This window comes from Acromyrmex echinatior, chromosome 4, assembly GCF_024713525.1.
Source record: "Acromyrmex echinatior isolate Ae372 chromosome 4, ASM2471352v2, whole genome shotgun sequence".
Lineage (NCBI taxonomy): Eukaryota > Metazoa > Arthropoda > Insecta > Hymenoptera > Formicidae > Acromyrmex > Acromyrmex echinatior.
This window is the reverse complement of record NC_141855.1, coordinates 4,156,693-4,170,780: the sequence shown is the minus strand read 5'-3', so window position 1 is coordinate 4,170,780 and position 14,088 is coordinate 4,156,693. Positions and strand designations below refer to the sequence as shown.

Genomic DNA, 14,088 nt, shown 5'->3' with positions numbered 1-14,088 from the left:
CGTTTCACGCATTCTCGCGTGCGCCCTTCGGCGCGATACGATGGCCGCCGCCGCGTTGCACGTTTCTCTTCTCCTTTATACGCTGTGGACGGAGGCGCTAATGGCGAGCGTCTCGCTTTCTTGCTGGTTGGCCGGTTTCTCCGCTTGCTCTTCTCTCTTTCTCCCTCTTTATTTCTCTCTCTCTCTCTCTCTCTCTCTCATTCTCTTCCTCGAAGAGTCCTCTCGAAGAACTCCGGTCGTTATCTCGAAGAAAATTCCCTTTTCTCGCCCGCGACCGAAGAAATTCCACCGTGCACGTCGATTACTGGCGAACGGGGGTGGCAAAACGTGAGTGTGGGACGTTGGTCGGAAACTAGGAAGAGAAGGGCAGGGGAGCCACGAGAGTAAAAGTGCGCAACGTGGCTGGAAGAGAAATTGCTTCGTTTCCGAATCCACTGTGTGTGTTCTGACTTGATTGGCCCCCCTCTTCGTTTAACCCGCCTTCCTTACTGTTAGATAGGCGTCCTCCATCTTTGGCACTTTGGCTTTTGCGAGAGCAGAAGAAAAAAATACGAACCTATTTTCGGAAACCCGTCGTCTCCTTTCCGATTAGATGTCCGTGCACGAGCTGCAGGATAAGACCGGAAGTATCGTCGGAGTGGAAAAAGGCGCCGCAAAAAAAGACCAAAGCGCAAGAAATACAGGATGTGAGATAACGATATTTCCATTGGGTTTTCGATTGCGGGACTTCATTGCAATTTTGGATCCTGCAATCCGATAGAAACCTGATACACATTTATAAGAGAAGTTAACTTACTATTTTTCTCATAAAACGTTTAATTCTAATATTGAAGTGATATGAACAACTACGTGTACCATTAAATATGTAATTAACACGTCAGCATTTTAAGAGATGATGATACATTAGCAGCTGCGTTCAGCTGAAAAAGCGATTTTACAATTTTGTAAGCTTTCTTTAATATAATTGATTATACATTTGAATTTTGAGATATTTTATATACTTAAAGGCAAGAATCAAACATATTATAAAATTTCTCCCATTTTTTCTGCTAAATGCAACCATTGTTTTTTATAACATTCCTAATATGTTCAAAATTGTGTTTTGTAGATACGAATTTTTACAAAATACGTTATATAAATACGTTATTGATATAAGTAAAAGAAAAATGATTAAAAAATGACATCGACAAAGATTGCAATTAAAAATTTATTTTATTTTATTTTGTATCAACCGTATAAATTTATACTATCTGTAGAATCTATTAAACATGGCATTAATTCTATCAATACTATTCTGTAACATCATAATGCAGCCTCTTTGTACAAAATGTTAAATCCTACACGGACTATTTGCGTGAAGTATGATTTCATTATCTACAAACCGTCAGATCGTCATTACTTTTTTGTGTGTCATCGGAATATTTGCTGTTGTAATTTGAACAACAGTTTTAAGTTACGAATATGTACAACACCCGCGAAATAAATGCTCACATGAATCACTAATTGCGTCCCTTCTCCTTCGCGGCAATTCTTTCGGTACGTTTCGGATAAGATTCAGATAAATAACGTTTGAGTAAGTCTCATACCGATTTATCGGCGAATCATGATCGTTCCAGTTTAATTGCTTCTCTGCATGATAAGTTGTATTACGCTGCACTTTGTTTTAAATCAGCATTGCAAAGGCTTCTGAATCAGAAACGTGTAGCGCGATTAGTGTCTTTTTTCCAGATTTCTCTTTGCTTCTATTTATTGATAGATTTATTTGCTAAGCCCGAAATATACATGTTCGCAAATAGCTATGTTATGTTACGTATGGTGAAGTTTAAAAATGCGCATAGTAAAAAAGAGTGAAGCAAAATTGATCGATAATGAGTTTTACACTCCGTGTTAAAGTGGTTCTTTAATAAAGTATCGAACATTTGGGATGCCTCACCTTTACCTAAAAATCATAAATATTTATATAATTCAGACAAAACATTAAAACTACGTGTATATCTTATCTATCTTAACTAAGTTATACGTTAGAAGTTACATTTTCAATATTTTTTTCTCTCTAATTTCATTGTTAATCTATTCTAGAATTTTGCACACGTCAAATTTGATATTTCAATTTTATTACAAAAAAATTAGACATTTCTAGAATAACTCGATTTACTAAAGAATCAAAGGTTCTCAAAAATATTGTTTGTCTAATATAAACAAAAAATGGAACTTTTTATGTTTTATTTAGAGTGTGTCTGAATTATATACATTAAAATATTAAAATAAAATTTTAACTTTGAAATGAAAGGTTTGATTATTAACAATGTATAATTTTACATAAATATAATGCGACATAATGATACCGTCCATAAATAAAACATTTAATAATGGTCCGATAAATTCATGAAAGTTATCTCTTTAATCTTCCAAAATTCGCGATATCACATGAGAACGATGTTCGCTCACGATCGACTAGGTTCGACAATTCAAGCGTGATTTGCATCCGGCTATTAATTAAGCAGGCCGCGAATAATTAGGTCGCGGCGAATAAATTTGGTTTATCTCTAATTATCCTGGCGAGAGTCCCATTCAAAGGACCCGAGGCGGGCACGACGCGTATTATTAGCATCACTCGGTGTCTATAAACCCAGTAACGATCGTCCAGTTTAATTGCCACTAAAGCAACGGTTGAAAGGAAATTAACGCCCAAATGCGATTCTTTCATCGCCCCTTTTCGTCACCGGCCTAAAGTGCTTTGCTCGTCCTTAAGCTCGTCTTTAAAGCGTTGCGCTCTGATGTATAAACGCTTTTTTATCCGTACGCTTTCTAATTAAGAACGATGACTTTTTATCGCGCAAGTGAATGCGCAATGCGATCAAAACGCAATAAATATAAGACGATATTTCTTCGAAGTTTTAAACAGAGTTCTTCAAGAGTTCTAACGATTATTATATTATCAATATTCAAACCAATAAAATAACGAAATAACTGAGTTCTATAACACAGAAAGAATGATTTCGCTGAAATAATAAATTTAGGTAGATAGATTTGAAAATAATTTTGTTCAATTAACAAAATAATTCTGTAGGAAAATCAAGTACTACAAACAGTGCTGTACAAAATTTAGACATTCGAGCATTCAGCTCTACATAATTATTTTGATAGTTTAACCAAATTATTTTCTGAACTGTATTTAACTAAATTTTTACTTCAGCAAAACCGGTCTTTTCATGTAATGATTTTTTCTGGATCAAATTTTTTTTTTAATTTCTACGAATGAAATTTTTTTAGAGATCTATTATTTTTTTAAGAATTCTGGATAGTGCCTGAAATTCCAAAAAGTATTAGAACTCTCAAATTGATATTATTGATAAAAAAGTTATGATTAATTTTCTTATATGAAAAGTGTAGTTTATGTTCATATATTTTTGGATTTTTTATTTACACATAATGGTTAAAACTTTTTTCAGAACATGTCACGAACTCCACAAACTCTTTAGGGAAGAAACAGACTCTATTAATTATATCAAAATTCTAAAAATGGGATACTAGCTTCATAGAGGTCGCAAATTTCACTTTCAAACTTTGCACGATGTAAATACAGTTTAAAGCCCGACCTTCTCAAAACCAAGTCTTTGATCTCAAGAGCAAAACTTCACAAACTCCGAAGTATATTCTGGAATGGTGAGCGCGAACACGCCGGTTCATAGATCTCGATGACGAAGGGGAAGAGATGGGAAGGTAGATCTACCGGTTTGATTAACCGGCAAGAAGAATAAAGAGACAGAGAGAAGAAAGATGGGAGAAAGGGAGAGCAAGCGAGTGAGGAAGAAGAATGGACCAGCGAGGAAGCGAATACATCACGATGAAGCGAGATGAAGAAGAATAAGACTAGTAAAACCGAGAGAGAGAGAGAGAGAGAGAGAGAGAGAGAGAGAGAGAGAGAGAGAGAGGGGGGGGGGGGAGAAAAGAGAACAAGTGAGAAAAGACGACAAAAAGCTGTACTGCTTTAAGAGAAAGAGAAGGAAAGGAAGCAGAGGAAGAAGGTGTAGGAAGAAGATACAAGAAAAGAAGCTTCATATTGAAAAGACAGCTTTGCTCCACGAACAGGATGAAGGGAGAGTTGAGAGCACCAACGGCGCTAATGAATGTTTAGTACGCGGAAAGGCGAATCCCTTTTTTTTCTACTTTCCTCTCGCATCATCCCTCCATCTTGCTGTCTTTTCTCTACGAAAGGCTATCGCGAGTGATCGGTCGGCTCTCCCTTTGGGTCATTAGTTCGGCCGCGTGCCACTTTTCTGGGGCACCAGTTCGTAAGAGGCCGCTTTGACGAATAAAGGGAGGATGAGAAACCCTTCGTTACTGATGCTTGCGAATCGCCGTGAAGAAATACATTGACATACTTCCTTCCGGATTGCTACCCTAGAACGTGACGTCGCGACGCGATGCACGTCTGGAATGCATTACGGCGCGACGTCAGTCTATTTTTTGATCTATTAGAATAGCACCGACAATGACAGCTCGGAGAAACTTATCAAAGATTACAATGAACATTTGCACATGAATGGTGTGCGTTTTTTCTTTTGTTTTGGAGAAGCATCGAGTTGTGATAATTGCGTCGCTATGATCCTTTGCACCTGAGCGCAATGCATTCGCTAACAAGCTTTGCTGTAGATTATTTTTATATATTTTGTATAATCGATTTCCTGAATGAATGTAAAGAGAAACAGAAATTCATAATTCAAGATTTATCGGATGGATATAATTCTCAATATTTTGATATCAAGACTAACTCTAACTACCATGCTGAGTAAATAGATAAAATTGTTAAATTTTAATAGATAAAATTGTTTAAATTTTTGCAATACTTGAAATAAAGATAGAGATATGCACAAAATATTTATCTTTATTTTATTTATTATATTTTATAAAGTGTCTTTAATAAATTGTAAGTAATAATCTTATTTTAGTTTGTGTGTGATAACAATATTGTTTTAATTGCTATTTTAATCTAATAGATAAATATAATTTTTTAAACAATTGATAAATAATTTGAGAATTTAATTTATTTGAACTATTAAGTAGATCTAATAACAAAAGTTTTAACGTATAATTACAAATACATACGTGCATATATATATATATATATATATATATAAAATTAAAATTATTATTAGATTAAAAATGTAGATTTAGGAATTCATATATAAAAGAAATGACGTAAATGCCACAATGTATAATACACATCGCAAGAGTGACATGCGCTTCGCATAAGGCATAAAGAGGCTATGACCTCTCAATGTTCGTCGATCTCTCAATGCGAAGCCACCGCTGTTTGTTCACTGTCCATGCCAACAAGCGTGAGGTTATTAATTATCATTTGACGCGCGTCGATGAGGATGGAAGAGACTGTCCAATTAGTCGAAGGGTACTCGCGCACGCTCAGCGTTATATTCCGCAAATCGATGCGATTTCCGACATACGTCAGTCAATAAATTGCCGTGAAAAATAAGAATAGTTTATAAATTAACGCAATTCTAAATCGGAATCTTAATCCATTTGTTGCACTTTTCGATAATTCAAATTTCTGAAAGTTTCGTTATTAGCAAATATAAGATAAAAAAATTTATACAAAAATTTTTTATAGTATTTTGATAAAAACAAATGTTCTATTAAAAAAATATATTTTAAGAATTTCAAGTATTGCAGATTCGAGAAGATAATCAATAATGCTGGTTGTACAAATATTAGGGCAAACCAAACGTTCGTAATTGTAAAAAATTGTAATATAGATGTAAGTCTCCTTCGCCTAATAGAGGAGCACATCGAAAGGTCAGCACGATGTTTTCCGCGTAATTAAGTCGCCCTGTTACTCGTCAGCGATATCGAACGAGTACTCGAAAACTTCTTCAGCGGGTCCTTCGAAGTTGGAGGGCTCCGATAGTCCTTCCAGATTACCGAAGACGTTCGAATTTCGAGATCTTAACCAGAGGCCCTTTGTGCTCTTGTTCCAACCGGTGACCACCGTACTTCAGTCGAGGGGTATTTAATAGACACAAAAGATGTCCTGCTTTTCCGACGTCTTTTCAGGCTTGCCGACAGCGTCGTGTGATGCGACAAGAAAAGTGCGACGCCGGGGAAAAGCGGAGGTGGGGTGTGGCATGTGCGAGGGCAAGGTAAAGGTGGAAGGGCTTAAATCAATAAATCGCGCGTAAAAGCCCGCACTCACCTCCCCCCCCCCCCCCCGCTCCCCCATCGCGTCGCCCCGGCGTTATAACTCCACGCGCGTGAAGACAAAGGGACTCGACGACAAGGTACAAGGGCGACGGAGCTCTCGAGAAGCGGAAGGGCCCCGAAGCCGCAGAGGAGATTGATGTTATTCGATTCTCGGATTCGAGATAAGTTAAGGGCGAAGTGGGACATCCACGAGGGGCATCTACATAGATCACGGAATCGCGACTTCGATTTACGTTTCGAGTGTATGGCATCGAGTGTATGCCGTGTGAAAGATTGGTGTATCAGGACATCTTCAACTGCAATTGTAGAACTGTCATACATTATACATACACACATATATATATATATATATATATATATATATATATATATATATATGTAAAATAGATTTCTGTACTATTTCTTTCGACTTTTGTTTCTTAATACGTCAGAGAGAAAAAGAGAATTATCTTTTTAAAGAATGTTACCGTTATTAGGAGTTTCTCATCAGAGAAATAAGCTAAATTCTTCAAGTTTTGTAACATCTACCGAAATAATATTACCGAAATCGGAATTTGAAATTGCTTTTTTCTTGCGTAACTTCGTCATGTTTCACTTTGCCATCGGTCCCGTAAATCCGGCGTGCTTCATAATGCTGAATGAATATCGTTCGAAAATTCGAAAGGTTGGGATAATCTGAAATTAGATACGAGCATCGACGATCAGCCTCAGAATGTAAATCTCAAAAGCACGCCACTCGTTTATCTTCGCGGGCCCGAACGGAACGTGAGAGACGTTCGACGTGCTTTCTTTGTCATTTGACACGCAATCCGCGCCGGATATATTTCACACGCACACGCGGGCCTTCGTAATTAGAAAGCCATTCAGAACTACGCGCATCCACTCTACGCTGATGGATACTGACCATATCTCACACGCCGATGATGACGGGCACCAGCTTTCATGCACGGAGCGCATCCGTGCACAACGCGGGGCGGTTGTGAAAGCGATGCTGCTTGCGCTCGTTAAAGCCGATTCCCTGACTCTAGGCGGTGAAAAGGGTGCGAGATAGTCGCGCCATGCCAATGATCTTAAATTTGCCGGCGTAAATTCAACGCTCTCTCACCAACTCACAGAATTTTTGTTATACTCTTTGTACTCTTGGCATGTCAGCGTCGATCGAGAACGTCAATTTGCGTACGCTGATATACAAGATGTTACAGATTTACTCTTACAATCTTTGCAACGTGCATCATCACGATTTAACTATATACAAATCTGAAAAAAATTTTATTGGATTTTCAAAATAATTACGTAGAAACTATACTTACGTTCAAACTATAAACCAAATATCACTTTTTTACAGCATTATTCATTATGCCGAAATTCCTATGTAAATTATTTTTAATCTAATAAAATTATTTTTAGATCTGTACCTACTTAAATTTTTAAATACTTCAGCAAGATCGTTTTTTTCGTGTTAACGATTACATGAAAAAAATCGCATCTTAAAATATATTAATAGCGATTCGTTGGTGTATGTATCATCAATAACTCATCACGCCAATTGAAAATTAATTAACTCGCAGGCAAGAAAGCGATGTAATATTATACATTCGCGTTCGTGTAGGCGTTACATTTCCGAGTTTATGTAAATGTAATATTGGTTTGTAATACAATGTGAGAGATGAGCGTGGGAGTAACTTAACAAACGTTGATCGAAGAAAATTGGCGAGGGCTCGAAGTCGAAACGCTTTACGGAACGCGCGCTACGTGAGTCACTTTCATGTCTCGGAGAACTGCCGCTCCCAATTAATTTGCTATCCGGAGGAATGTTTCATTAAGGCGTTTATTAATCCCGTCTTATTTCTATTAACTTGGCTGACCTTCGCTACGAGAACTGTCTTGAATCCTGAGAAAGTCTGCGCGAGCCGACGCAACGTGGTGGCCGCTGAAAAATTACGCGAGCCGGTTTAATCGCGATAAATTGCCACAATATCGTGCGCTAAATTAGTATCATCGCCGGCGAATAATTGCCATTATCGAAAACGCCTGTGCTTTCGCACTAATTGATTTCACGATATTGTTCAGCAACGATATCGCGCACGGTTTTTTTTATTTGTAAACGTTAATTTAGTTGCAAGAATATAGTTATATCTCTCACATACGTGAGGGATATATTTTATTAGCAACACAAAAAACGTGTTCCAGCTGCTTACACAATGTACACAAAGTATGATGAAAAAAAATTTACTAAATCTTAATAAATGTTTACTAAAAAGTGCTTACCGTAAATAAATATTTGCTCAATAAAAAAATGAAATTAAATCAGATTACTAGTTCTTGTATCGAATAAATATATGTTTACATTTAGTATATATTTACTAGAATATATTCAAACAACATTATTTATTAAAATTTTTTTTCAGTATATAATTTATAACAAAAATGTTAAATCTATAATATATATAATAGATATAACATTTATAATATATTATTTTTTTAAATAGTAAATCAGTCAATATTAACTACGTAGTTGTTAGAATGTAACATCGCTGTTATAATTCGCACGAGGTTATTGTATAACAGTTGAGTTATATTGTCGCGCACGAAATTATAACATTGATGTTATGTTAATTTAGTCATATATCAGTGTTTACTGGATATATGTATATAGACACATATAATTATAAGCTCTGTGATAAAATAAAAATCTAAAATCATTTTCCCTCGATTGAAGAATGGAATTTAACTGCGAAATAAACGTTTATGACGCCGAGTTAAGCATTAACCGACTGAGCGGAAATCAAGCCCGGTGCAGTCCAGAAATCGGAAGAGCAGCCGGGTCTCGACATGGTCGATGGGACGAGAACTATCTCTGCGCCGGATAACGGATGGGTCGTCAAAAGCGAGAAAAAAGTCGTCGGCACGATCGGCGCCCCAAAGTTTCGTCCGTCGCGGAAATCGAATTTTCGAGCTGAACGCCGTACCAGGCGGGAAACTTGAAAATGGACTTTGTAATTTGCCACTCGGTTTGACTTCGTCGCCGCCGGGCACTCGCTCGCTCTGCCCGAGAGCTCGTCGCGGCTCGCCAAGCTCTCGATGATCTTGTTTGCCGATTTGCCATCGTCCAAACTTTCAACGACATTAGACCGCCACTTTCGCGCGCGCCAATGAGAGTGCAACTCTGATTAACTCAATACCTTCTTCTATAGTATCTTCTATAACAGTAAATACCAATGGGAAATGCTTTCTTGTGAAAACAAAAATTACACTTCTTCTTAGCACTTTGTTTACTTCTAGCTATCGAATACATTTATATTTATATTAAGTATATAAATATACACTATCAAAATATTGTACGATGGTTATGAGGCACTCTGTAATATAAAAACGTTGCAATATCTCTTTCCGTATTTTCATGTTCATATAATAATAGAATATTTCAAAATATATCACATGAGGGGTGTGACGCACGTACCAGTGATGTCTGATACTATAAAACGTGCCATATTACAAAAATTCCATCAATTTTTCGCCTTGCGTTTCTACAATGCATTACGGATGTTCTGCGATATTAAACTCTGAGCGTTTGATACGACTGCATTTATCGCGATCGGGTATTGCATTCGAACGCATTGTGACAAATATATATACGTCCGAGGAAAGTATTCAATATCACGCAGTGATTTGGCATGACTTAATCGCTTGGCGACACGGACTCGCTGATGCATATTGGTGAAAGCATTGCTGGTGCAGCGTGTTCCGATGCTTTTCCCCATTGAATGCGCAATCCGACGCGAGACGCGAGCTTTGGATGCATCTGCGCGCTCTGAAAGCGGGATGTATCCTGAAAGATAAATTATCTTCTCGTTCGAGCGACTTTGCGTTTCGCTACATTCGCGAACGAGTCCGCGCCCGATATCTGTCACAGTGGAACGCGTGTCGGTCATGTCACATGCTTGGCAATGCAGATTCCGAATCGCTCCGATCATTCCGTAGATCTTCGTACATTTTCTGAATTCGAAGATGCTTCTCGGTTTGTATAACGGATATCACGCCCGTTTATCCACCTACGGATCTCTGTCACAGACTGCTTGCTTTCGATATGCATGGAAATTAAAAGAGTATCATTCGCTTTGATCAAATGAATAACTGTATATACAAATTAAATTAGTATGCACTAAGATTCTAATTGTTCGCATGAATTATTGAAGTTATACAGTATGTTCGGTGTGTTATATTTAGTTTAGATTTTAATGGATATTGGATTTTAATTTAAATAATTTATCAGGTACTGATTGATTTTCAATATTAATATTGAAATTGAGATAATAATATTGACTATTGTGGTATATACAAGTTTTACTTTTGAAATATTAGAGTAACTCCGATATATACGTTGCATCTATCAAAAACTTAATTTATTAAGTATTATTTACTATGTTTAAAGTAAATGAACTATATCAAAGTAAATACTTTGTACTATCTACTATTATGAAAAAAATATTGGAAATCCAAAATATTTATATTTCGCGTATTAAAAAATTAACTTTTTTAAAATCCTTGTATTTTTGTCGTATATCCCATAAGGATGGGATATATGACTATTCATAGGGGGAGAGGAGATATGTACGGCTCATGAAAAATTTACAAATAATGCATATATTGTAAATAAGTCATAAAATGACACAATAATTTATAAAATGCGTTTATAAAGTAGTTCCTTTTTACTAAGGAATAAGAATTATAAATATGTATATGAAGTAATAAATAATAATTACTTAATCTTCCCACATGTATTACAAGTGTTATGACATGAGATATATATTTCATATAATGCGTTTATTACATTTAGTGGGAAGGCGAAATATAATTGTCTTAACTGTGAAACATGCTAGTAATCAAAATACATATTCTCATAAGGAAAAGAGATCAAATAAAACAAAATAAGTATACCGATTTGTGTCTTTATTAAAAACACGTAATCGTGAGGTGTAATTTATCGTCGTTCAATTGATTGTCGTTCTGGGTGATGCACATCATTATCAGGACAGCGTTCGAGCTCGCCTAGGTGTGACGTAATGTGTCGTGCCTGTTGATCGAACGACACCATCAAATTGTGCGCAATGTTGCGTGTACCAGCGACATTTCGCACGCGCCACCGTCAAAGGGACACGCAATCGATCCCGTCCCTACCAACCTTCCCTCATGTGCGATTAGTGCATTAAATATAAATTCCAACGTCGATGCAACGGGTTGTACGCATAAAATAGAACCACATATATCAGCTTGCTGACGTAAATGCTTCGAAAAAAAATTAATAAAGACACCAAATCTTCGCTTATGTTTAAAATTAAAAACATTCGCTTTAAGAAGAAGATACTATTACAAAGATTATTTACGAAATTAGCTATTTGATCGTCTCGAGAATTATCCTTTACGAATTGATAACAGATTGCACGAGGCCGCATAGAGCCAATTTCAGCAATAACTTCCTCGATCGATCACCTGATTCCTCATAGCGTGAACTCAATATCCTGCTTGTTTACAAGCCGCTATCATAGCACAATTGCGTGGCGAGATTCGACATGATCACTGGCATTATCGTCAAATTCCCCAATCTTGATTGTTTAAAAATTAATTAAACGATAATTTAATATGCATTTTAGAACTTTCTCACTCTCTCGCTCTCTGTTTCTTTTCTTTCTTTTTTATATACAATACTTTCTTAAAATTGAACAAAAAGAAAATAATACTCTCAATTTTTGCAAAACTTAATTTAATCACAAATTAACAATTATCATTATACTGATAAAACCCGCGATAATTCTCTCTTTACTTGTATAAAATTAAAGTAATAACAATCAGATATTTTCCACATTTAGCGAGAAAAATTTTATTCGATAGTTAATCTCAATAATTCTAAGTGAAATTATCTTCGTTATTTTATTGAAATAGAGAATTTTACATAACACAGTTAATAAGTCATCTAATTATTAGGAATGACAATTATACTGTTATACCTTTTCGTCTGATTTTTTTCTTGGTATATTCATTGTCATTATTTACTGGTCACTCGGTATAGCAGGCTCAGTACTAGCAACCAATAGTCCCATCAATATGCATGTAGGATACAGTACGAGGCGGATACATTGTGCCACTCGCCTAAGCGCTAATACTAACGGGGACGGATGCGGAATGTAGAGTCGATCCAACTAACAGAAGAGAGGAAGGGGAGCAAAACAGGGAGGGGAAAACATGTTAGAGCTGATACAGCTCTCGGTTGCTTGCAGAGAATCGCAATACCGCGACATTGTTCTCGTTTGTGGTGACTCCGCCGAACGTGTCGCGGATACGAGCCGCAATAGAAAAGAGGGAGGAGGTGAGAGTGGCGAAAAGGGATATGCATTGAAAGAGGAACTAATCTCGCTGGCCTGACTTCCGAAACAAATAACGAGATGAGTGTAACAAGCGTACGCCTATCGTTTGTTGGAAGTTGGTTTGTTTGATTTCCAGATTTTTGTACGATGCGTTTTTTTGGGGGGAGAGAGTGGAAAGAGGGATAATGTGTGCACGTGTGCATACTGCCGCGCATCGGTGCAATCGGTGTGCATCGCTTTTGGGGCGACAATAGATATATTTAACTGTGCTTTTTGATATAGCAAAAATCGATGAAATACACGGAACAACATTTGATAATCTGTGGGCGTGCATGCAGTGTGCATGCGTTCATGCAAAATAATCATACAATTCATGAAAAATAATTCATGAAAAATAATCATACAATTACGAAAATATAATTTTTGTAAGCATTGAATTTTGAACCTATTATTTAATTGGATATAAAACAATCATGCATTATCTAAAATAAAAATTTTAAAGTATTATTTAAATTTTATACAAATCTATTTTTGCTAAGATCTTTAGAGAATATATATAATTATTTTAGAATTATATATTTTATAAAAAAATGTATAATTATTTTAGATAATACATAATTATCTTATATCTATAATTAAATAATGGATTCAAGATTCAATGCTTACAAAAATTATATTTTCATAATTGTATGATTATTTTTCAGCAAACTGCATGCGTTCATATAGCAATTATTTTCTTAGTAAAAATAAATTTGTATAAAATTTTAAAATATTATTTAAATTTTATACACATTTATTTTTGCTAAGATCTTTATATATATAATAGAGAATATATATAATTATTTTAGAAAAAAAATTTAATTATTTTATCTCTAAATTTTAAATAACTCTTCTTTTATCTAAATTATGTAAAAGGAGAATTACTTAAAAATTACATCTGTAACAAATAAATTAAAATCCAAATTAAAACTGAGTAAAAAAATAACTAATAATCATTACTTTAAAAAGTAATTGCTATATGAACGCATGCAGTTTGCTGAAAAACAATCATACAATTTTGAAAATATAATTTTTGTAAGCATTGAATTTTGAACCCATTATTTAATTAGATATAAAACAATTATATATTATCTAAAATAATTATACATGTTTTTAAAATATATAATTCTAAAATAATTCTAAAATATATAATTCTAAAATAATTATATATATTCTTTAAAGATCTTAGTAAAAATAAATTTATTAAAAATTTTAAAATATTTAAATTTTATACAAATTTATTTTTGCTAAAATTTTCTTTACAGAATATATATAATTATTTTTGAAAAAATATAGTACTTTATCTAAATTTTTAATAACTCTCCTTTTATCTAAAATCTAAATTATGTAAAAAGAGAGTTACTTAAAAATTACTTAAAAATTTTATACAAATTTATTTTCGCTAAGATTTTCTTTAAAAAATATATATACAATAATTATTTTAGACAATATATACCTTAGAGAATGT

At 35.0% G+C, this 14,088-nt stretch overlaps 1 protein-coding gene and 1 long non-coding RNA gene across 11 annotated transcripts in view; one reads left to right on the top strand and one right to left on the bottom strand.

The window, feature by feature from the left end:
- Positions 1 to 14,088, top strand: part of LOC105152941 (latrophilin Cirl) — a 476,845-nt gene that overhangs the window by 329,733 nt on the left and 133,024 nt on the right. The gene's annotated exons all lie outside the window — the stretch shown is intronic.
- LOC147909876 (uncharacterized) overlaps positions 1 to 14,088 on the bottom strand; it is an 84,411-nt gene that overhangs the window by 68,386 nt on the left and 1,937 nt on the right. The window lies entirely within an intron of this gene.